This window comes from Cyprinus carpio, chromosome A9 (genome assembly GCF_018340385.1).
Source record: "Cyprinus carpio isolate SPL01 chromosome A9, ASM1834038v1, whole genome shotgun sequence".
Classification (NCBI taxonomy): domain Eukaryota; kingdom Metazoa; phylum Chordata; class Actinopteri; order Cypriniformes; family Cyprinidae; genus Cyprinus; species Cyprinus carpio.
Window position 1 is genome coordinate 9,843,831 of NC_056580.1, and position 9,430 is coordinate 9,853,260.

General features: G+C 38.1%; 1 long non-coding RNA gene across 1 annotated transcript in view; it reads left to right on the forward strand.

The window, feature by feature from the left end:
* The first annotated feature begins 2,181 nt into the window (after positions 1–2,181).
* The window catches only part of LOC122146094, a 17,868-nt gene continuing 10,619 nt past the window's right edge, over positions 2,182–9,430 (forward strand). Inside the window, exons 1-2 of the long non-coding RNA XR_006160782.1 lie at positions 2,182–2,310; positions 6,947–6,949. This is a non-coding gene — a long non-coding RNA (uncharacterized LOC122146094). The remainder of the gene's footprint in view (positions 2,311–6,946; positions 6,950–9,430) is intronic.

Consider the following 9,430-nt stretch of genomic DNA (forward strand, 5'->3'; position numbering starts at 1 on the left):
CACTGCACAAAAATTACACGGCGAGCTAGCAGAGTCTCCATATTTAGTAAACTGCAACGTGCAGTGTTCAAAAGTAATCATTCATTTCACTCAATAGTTAGTTTGTTAATAAAAATAATAATCACAATTAAACCATTCTTTAGTGTTAATATGGTTCGATAGCCTGAATGTTTGCAGTTGCCAAGAAATTTGAAACATTTACGTACAAACTGATGAAATGTATAGCTTAACCCTCATGTTGTATTCCAGTCATACTGACCCAGAGAGGATTATTTCCTTTAATTTATGTTGTATTATCATTAACCTTTTTATTATTAGCATTTTTGAGGTGTGAGTTTTATTATGTTGCCAATATTTTGACCCCTTTAAATGCATTATGCCTCATCAGTCTGAAGCTGATGCACTTTTGATGTGAAATTCATTGCCAAAAATTATCTGTAAACAGGTTTTTTTTTTTTTTTATTTTTTTTAACTCCATTTTTCAAATCTGAGGTGCAAAGATAAACTCAGATCAGAGGGAAACACCAAATTAGGTAAAAGGATTTTTCAGCATTGTACGCATGATTAAATGCACTATTTCGATTAAAGCCGTTTTTCCGAGAATCATAAATGTAAGGTAAAAGTTATGATCGCTGAACTGTATAATTGACAAAGCAATTGATTTCCTACATTTATTTCTATATTCTCGACTTTTTTTTGCACCCAAATAATAAAACATCAGCTGTAGCAAATTCAGACATATCACAAAACGAACCCCTTCAGGATGATACAAGACTCAGTGGTGAAGTTAGCATAGAGATGAGAGATCTTTTAGCCTGTTGTTTTTGTCGTCATTTGTGAGGACACCAAGTCATTTCAGAAACGCATGAAGTAGATTTCATAAGGAAGCTCAAAATGTAATCTGGGAAAAAATAATAAACTTGCCGTTTTATGGAACAAAAGATATAGCTCATTACTAAACATGTATAACACACAGGATTTTAGATGATTCATTGTATTAAAACACAGGATTAGATCTCTTTATTTGGTTTGTCCCCTTTCCATCTCATTCACTCTCCAGGACCGACAGCTTTTTGTGGTCCCATTACTGAGTTGACACCAGCACTAGGTTTCCTCTTCTATCTCTGTATCTCTGTCTCTTGGGCGTGTCATGTATATTCTGTCAGAAGACAGGAGAAAAGGATATATTTAGCTAAGATATAGGGATGTTTTCACAGTCTTTATTTTTTGTGGTGTTTGCCGAGGCTTATTGGACTTGGAAGCATGTGAAGTGTGAGCTGGAGCCATGCTGTTCTCCTCCATATGCTCCAGAGTGGCATTTGTTCAGAGAGAGACTTTATTGACTGAGCCTGTTGTAGCTCCTGAGAGAGACAGAAAAGGAAAGTGGGGGAGAGAGAAAATCAGCTGGATGTATCCGAAAGGTCTTTCTTGACCCTTTCCAAGTTTATTGTAAATACGATTCAAGTTCAAGTTCTTGCAATTTGTGTTCTCATTGCTTGTGTTGTTTGCTCAATGCCTCCCTTGAAGTTTTAGATCATTCACCATCGGTCAAATGTTTGGAGTAGTTAAGATTTTTTAATGTTGTTGGACGAAGTCTCTTATGCTCACTGGGGCTTGCACTTAATTGATGAAAAATACAGTAGAACAGTATTATTGTGAAATATTAATATTATCAATATATTAGAAAATGATTCTGAAGGATCATGTGACACTGAAGACTGGAGTACTTGCTGAAAATTCAACTTTGCCCATCACAGGAATAAATACAATTAAAACATTTAATAAAAATATAGAAAAAACTGTTTGTTTTTTTTTTTTTTTTTAAATTGTAATAACATTTCACAGTGTTGCTTTATATTGTATTTTTAATCAAATAAATGCAGCCTGCATGGTGGGCATAAGAGACCTATTAAAAAAAAATAATAATAATTCCACACTTTTGAACAGTTGTCTGTTTCCCCCGCTAAGACCAAAAAAAGAGATCATTACAGCAGGGTAGGTTAACATCAGCTTTTCTTTGTTACAGAATTGAAGCCAAGCACCAGGAATTGAGGGAATGCCAGGTCCGGGACCACTTCTCCCCACCTGACGTGGAGGATGATGACCTGGACCCGAACTACGCCCGCATCAACAAACTTCAGGAGCGCGGATCACCTTCCCAGCCACGTTTCATGGTAACCGCAGCCCCTCCCCGCAGAGACCCCCGCACCCAGTGTCCCACAGCAGAGAGCCATCCACAGAAGACCCTTTGGATGGCCTGTACGCCAAAGTCAACAAACAGCGAAGCCTTCCACCTCCTGCTGCAGACAGGTAAATATGCATATATACATAAATCCCATGCTGAAAACCTGCCTAAACCAGGCTAAGATGTTCTGCTGATTTCTCAGTCTGGCCAAATCCTGAAAAAAATGTACCCAAAATCACTACTAAAACCAGTCAACAAACAAGCTTGACCAGGCTTGGAGACCAGCTAAGACTTGCTAACCAGCTTAGTATGGTCTATAATTATTATTATTTTTTTTTTTTTTTTTTTTTAACCGGAATAGCCTAGATCACATTGCTAAATATTATCTTATATCATGTCGGTGAGTAATGAGTTATATTTGAAATGCAACAAAAACAAGGCTTATGTAATAAGTAAACCACATTGTAATGTCTATTTTTGATAATCCAGGGAATGTAATACAGTTCTGTTCAAAAGTTTGGTGTCAGTAATGTTTTATATATTTTATTTTATTCTTGAAACAGATTAATACTTCAGAAAGGATTAAATGAATTGATCAGGAAGATGATATATGAACAAACCTCTCTATAAAAATGTTAAAGGGGACATCGTTGTCACTACAGCCGCTCGAGCGCAGAGAAAATAGCAGACTGGCTGAGGGCTGAAATATGCTAATATGGGACATAAATTACTTTTTATGTCTTGACTGACAAATTCAAGTGAAAACTTCTCTCTTATACAAAAATTAAGATTCCTGAATGTCTTGTTCCAATCATCTCTGTGGTCATTTCTGAGTGGATATTTGGGTCACAAGGAGTTTTATTTTGGGACAGGAAGGTCTCAGCATGAGGGGTCAGTTACAATAGTTGGCTGAAAGAAACGTATTTATTCGTATGAAGGGAAAGATGTCTGCCACACGGAGGCAAAGGTATATCAGCTATAAGCACAGCTCAGCTCATTAGGATATATCTTTGTCATATGTATGACACTTTGTCTGACTCTGTGGCCAGGCGTCTCCTGCAGCCTCAGTTTTTGATAAATAATCTGGTTAATTTCCCCACCTTTACTTTTTCACACTCTGCCAGCGGGTGTGGGTTTAAATACCGCTGCATATTCATTTCTGCCCTGAATAAAGGGAGAATTTTGAGTAAATTCATGTTGATGGGTAAATTGAGGATGTGAATGAGAATGGCATTGGTGACTCTGGTGTCAGCATGAGCATGCTCTAGTGTCATATGAAGAGTTTGTTTAAACGGGTGAGTTGCTCTGTTGTATGTCTGATTTAAAAGCATCCACTGAGAGTCATTAAAGCGGCTCAGTTATTTAGATGGACAGACAGTTTAACACACACCCTGCTGCCCACCGCTGTCATAAAAAGTGTCTCTCAATGTGTGTAGTGGCTTGTATGGTCAGTGATGAAGTGCAACAGGATTCTCTGCATTATATTTTTTTTTTTTTGCATGGTCCACTAATACAAGACAAAGGACTCTTGTGATCATTTTCACCCTCTTTCGACCCATTCTAGTTCACCTAGAAAAACTGGAAATATAGTCAATGTTTACTCACACTCTCATGTAGTACTGTGCTATACAAATATTTACATACTGCAAATAAACGATATAGCAAAAGATCAAAAAACCCTTTTTTTCTTCATTATGATATCAGAAACAGTTTTTTTCATTCGGACACAACATTTTGACGTTATGCTCTAAAACTGCCATAAAATATGAATATGAATTTTAATTAAGAAACTCAAAGCTCTTAAAGAAAAGTTCTTTTAATCTTTCTATTATTCAGAATATCCTGAAAAACATGTTCCACCACGGTTTCCACAAAAATACCAAGCAGCACAACTGTTTTCATAGGAGTAAGAATTAATAATAAGCAGTGTTTCTTGAGCAGCGAATCAGCATATTAGAATGCTGAAAATTCAGATTTGCCATTACAGGAAAAAAATAAAAAAATAAATAAATAAAATAGAAAAAAAAAACTTTTCATTTGAAATAATATTTCAAAATTATACAGTTTTTTACTTTATTTTTTATCAATAAATCAGATTTTTTTTTGACCACAAACTTTTTTGAACAGCGGTGTATTTTTGAATTAATGAATACATAAATAATACCAATCAAATTGTATGAAAGGTAGTCTGACTCATGCCAGTGTAAGTTATTTGAACAACTGAAACTCTTATCATCCAAACAACCAATACCAGAGACCTTCGTTTCCCGCTCTCCATTTCCTCCTTTCATCTAAACGCTCTGGAGAGGGGGAGAGGCAGGCAGGGTGAAGGTCGTGGGGAAATGTGGTGAGAGAAAAAGAGTGAGGGGCTCTTGAGGTTCTCCTCATGAGAGAGAAGCGGGTGAGGAGCTATTTGGTATTGGTTGTTAGAAGAAGGGTCCGCAGCGAGCTGCTCCTTCAGCCCAGAAGAGGCCCACTGCACTCAGAGTGGAAAGTTACTATAACAACCAGCCTCTCCAGAGCTCTGCTCCGCTCCAATTAAAAAATAATCATTGTTCCCTCCAGAGGTAGGGATGGGGGAGACAGGTGGCTCGCTTATCTGCACAGGGGCAACCCAGTTCTTTAGAGACCAGTGGAGAGCTGCAGATTGCCAACCTCTGCTTCCACATCTCCAAAAACACTTTTAGAGACACACAAACAAGGAAAAAGTGGGGGATCGGTTTGATAAGAGGAGGAAGGGGTCCACAAGGTTGCCTGCTCTCCACTCAGCACTCTACCTCGCTGTATGAATGCTGTGTCCTGGATGTGCTCGAGAACAATAGCCCCCACACTGCACTAAGCAAACAGTCCTCCAGTCCTCAAAGTAACCCCGCCAGGGTCAGTCCAAAATATGGCACAGACCCATCAAGAACTACTCCACGGGTTACCAATGTCCACTCAAGTCCCCCATCAGCAGCCATTGTGCCCAGATACCTCACTGAAAGATTTCCCATACAAAAAACACAGTTAGGGCTCTTTCTCCTCCTCGTCTCCGCATGTACCCTCTACCTCCTCCCTCCCCGCTTTCTTGAGTCCTGGAGTGCAGCCTCGCCATCAAAATAATTATAGAAATCACTAGATGGAGAAAGAAAAGCTTTTAGTATTGGTTGTGTGAGTGCTGGAGTGCTTTTCTGTCCGTTAATTAATCAGCCATTCTGCTGAGCTGAATGAGAGCTGCAGGCGCGTTCGGCTGCTTTTAAAGAGTGCCAGCCCGCTCCCTTAAGTGTCCCGCTCCCCGTATCTGCAAACCCTTCCCTGGCCTGACACCGCTTCTCTGTCTCTCTTATTCACCATCCATCCTGCAATGAGGGTTTAATGTGTTTTTTTTTTTTTTTTTTTTTTTTTTTTTTTTTTTTATGTGTCAGAAAGAAGTGTAGGTAACCATGTTAGAAATGGGCAAGATGGTTGACCAGTCACCCAACAGCTAACCATAACTATTTTTTCTTTTAATTAAAAAAGAGCTCACTTTTATATTAAAACATGTAATTTTGAAAAATAAGTGTTATAATTAATAAATGTTATGTAATAATAATAATATTTATTACATGGACTCTATTTTTATATATATTATATAATATAATTTTTTTTATGCCCAAAAGTTCAGACTTGTTGTGAATAGGCTTTGAAAGACCGAGAATAAAAGCGTATAAAGGAAGCATCTTCTGGTTTGTGGGTTCTCTGAGTCCTTATGATTCATCTGGCCTAATCTGGAGAACCGGACAAGTGCTACTAATGTGTTCCGCCCCTGAGATTTTCTCTTCCTCTCAATGCACTTCCCTCATTCTATTTCTCCTTTTTCATTCTGTATTTCCTCCTCTCATATTTGTTCAAGAACTTCCTGCCTGTCACTCATTGGAGAAAAGCAATTCCACATCACTCTCCCATTGAAGCACATACAAGAAAAAAGCATGCACTCTCAAGCGCACACATGTGTGCGCTCACACAAAGCATTCACTTAGCCGTTTCTTCTAGATGCATCTTGTAGCTTAGCAACAAGTCATGCCGCTGCATTCTGTGCCGTTCTGTTTTTGGAAACAGAGGATGTGAAAGCTTATTTCTAAAAAGCAGAAATTGCAGATTGGTTTAAATTATATTCACCTCATGATTCCATCTCAGCTTGATTGAACTGAAAGGGAAATGCTTTATTTTCTTTCTTTTTTAGACCTTTTTGGAGGTGCACAATTTTAGAATTGAGGGTTGAGGATAGAAGACTTGATTACCGCCTTACACTTAGACACCGGTTTGTCTACCCAGAATGCACTCTGCCTGCCGTGCAAAGGCAGAGTCGGTGTGACTAGTGTTTTAATGAAACAGTCCAGGCACAAATTGAGCTTTACCTGCAAACGAGAGGACACAGGAGGGGTCGGCGAACATTGATGGCCTGTCTAAATAATGTTACACCCACCAAAATGCTTCTAATTATTTCTTCAAAAAAAGACCGCAAATAAAAATTACCGACACTTCAAGCCAGCCAGTCTTTGAACCCTACCTTCTTTTCACAAAATCCATTTCTGAAAAATTCCACCAATTAAAATGCCCAACAACTTAAAATTACTAAGCTCGAAAATTACTCGAGGGGAGAGTTGTGGGAAATTGATAGGTCCGGTTCTTTCCTCTCCTCATCCAAACATGGATGTTTCCATTATGACATCCGCAGCCTCGCGGTCTTCTTCAAAATTGCTCGTCTTTCTTGCCTGCTTGATGCGGGTCATGTTTCATCAGCAGGTTAGGGGAATAAGGGTGCACTTTGTCTCATCGGATGAGAATGATTGAATTATTCCATGTGACGCTTACAGATTTAATGCTGCTTTATTAGATAGATAGTTTAGGTCCTGAATGCTGATTACTCAGCACAGTGTTGCAGCTATGCTAAAATACATGCTTTGCCACTAAACACCTGCCAATCTAGCTGCTGTGTATATTGCTGCACAACATCCTATTAAATCAGCATGAAACACAACTCATATTACTTGGTAATCTGATGTATTTCCAAGTGAAACAGAGTGTTCAGCAACAATAAGGTTACAGAGATGACGAGGGAGTAGTGTTGTTTTTGGCGGCCTGTTTTAATTTTTGTTTTAGTCTAGTCTTTGTGTGAAGCTGTCATTTTAGTTTTTATTAGTTTTAGTCACGTTCATACTCTTTTTAGTCTAGTCTAGTTTTAGTCGATGAAAACTGATGACATTTTAGTCTAGTTTTAGTCGACGAAAACTGATGACATTTTAGTCTAGTTTTAGTCGACGAAAACTGATAACATTTAGTCTATGAAAATGGTATTTTAGTCTCTTTTTAGTAATGCAATTCTATTTAACCCCAGTCAATATAGTACAAGTACTTCGAAAGTATAGACGAAACCAAAAATTTTATTTTTTAGCCAAAACCCATTTCAAACAAGGTTATCTTATTATATTATTGTTACCTTATAGACTTAAGAATACATCCATTCCAGACACGGAAGACTCTCTGATTTTAATTTACAACATTTATTTTACCAAACCAAACATGTAAGAAATACACACACATAAATTTAAATAAAAATAAATAAAAACAATAAATAAAATAAAAAAATAATAAAAAATTGGCGAATTTTTCTCCCAAAGACGAACCCCGGCTGGCTGGCCATTGGTCCCTTCTCTGTGTCAAGGGCTGATTATACTTGACGCGTCAGCAATTTCGCTTGAAAATATGACATCATCACGGTGTTGCCGGAAGTTCTCTTTGAGTGCGCGTGAACTAATTTCGTGTGGCGGAGTGCACAGCATTTTTTTGTAACTTTACACATAGCTCCGCATCCGAACATGCACGTCCATGCTGGCGTTTGTGTGAAACAAAAGGCAGTTTATTGTGAAGTTCAAACTCCATCAGGTGCTTTTTTGATGGAAAAACGTTTTTTTTTGGAAAAAATGTTTGCAATAGTTTGTCCAAGGCTTTCTTATTTGAAGTACATTTTATTCTTTATTGTATAAAATAGAATTAGAATCAATTTAGATATTAATTATACACTATGTGCTTAAAGTTGGCTTGTGTTTGATGCGAAATACAGCCAATAGTTTAAGAATGTTTTAAGTTTGTACATAAAGAAATTACTAATTCATCAACTCATTCATCACAAGACTTTGTACTGGCAAATGACTTCTTCTCACCGGTGATTCCCGACCGTTTTAGAGGACAATTACTCCTCGTCGCTCCCCTGTCATTTCAAAGAAAAGTGCAACGGCGAACGCAACAAAAGCCTCATCCGGTAACGTTTGTGGGAAGGAGCGCTCGCAGTCAGCAGAGCCAGTATCAATGTGGAGAAAGTATTAATCCCGCTTAACTTTGTTTGTTGTCGTCTTCTAAATAATGAGTGGTAGGGGTGGGCGGATCGATCTAAATATCGATAGTATCGATGCCAACACTGGTATTGGTATCAGATCGATACAATTGTAATTGAATCGATATTTTAATTTAAATATCTCTCCTCTACATTCATCATACTTTGCTCGTGTCTTCTACCTCTACAAACGCTGCTTTCACATCCTGGCCCACTTTGTTACTCCTCCCCCTCCTGCTGCTCTGCTGTGATTCGTTGTGTCGTCATGTGGACTCACTGACACAACGCACCGAGGAGCAGCGAACTGAGTGAGCGAAGCTTGATAGCACATTGTGAGAGATCAGGATGGCCAGGAGGAAGAGAAGCGTTGTGTGGGACCTATTTTACGGCATTAAATGATAATACTGCAACTTGTGATACGTGTAAAAAGAGCATTCGATACTGTGGCAATACAGTAAACCTATACAAACACTTAAAAACACATGACAAGGAAAATGCTACAGTGCCTAATAACTAATATTTTTGTGGACTTCAATACATTAATAAAAAAATATTGCCTAAAGAATTGATCATCCATTCACCTCAGAAATAATGACATTTACAGTAAAAAAATAATATTATGTACTTTTACATTTTAAAATAACCATAAAGTATCGTATTGGTATCGGTATCGGCAATACTGACCCTATATGTATTTGGTATCGAATCGATACCAAATTTTGCAGTATCGCCCACCACTAATGAGTGGGGCTTGAGGAAGTGACGTCGGTTGCGTCTGCGTAGTGAGACACAGGAAACAGAAATACTGCAAAATAATAATAACGCGACTAAACGAGACGAAAAAAACGTTATAACATTTAGTTCCGTCTAGTTTGGTCAACGAAAACGAAGAG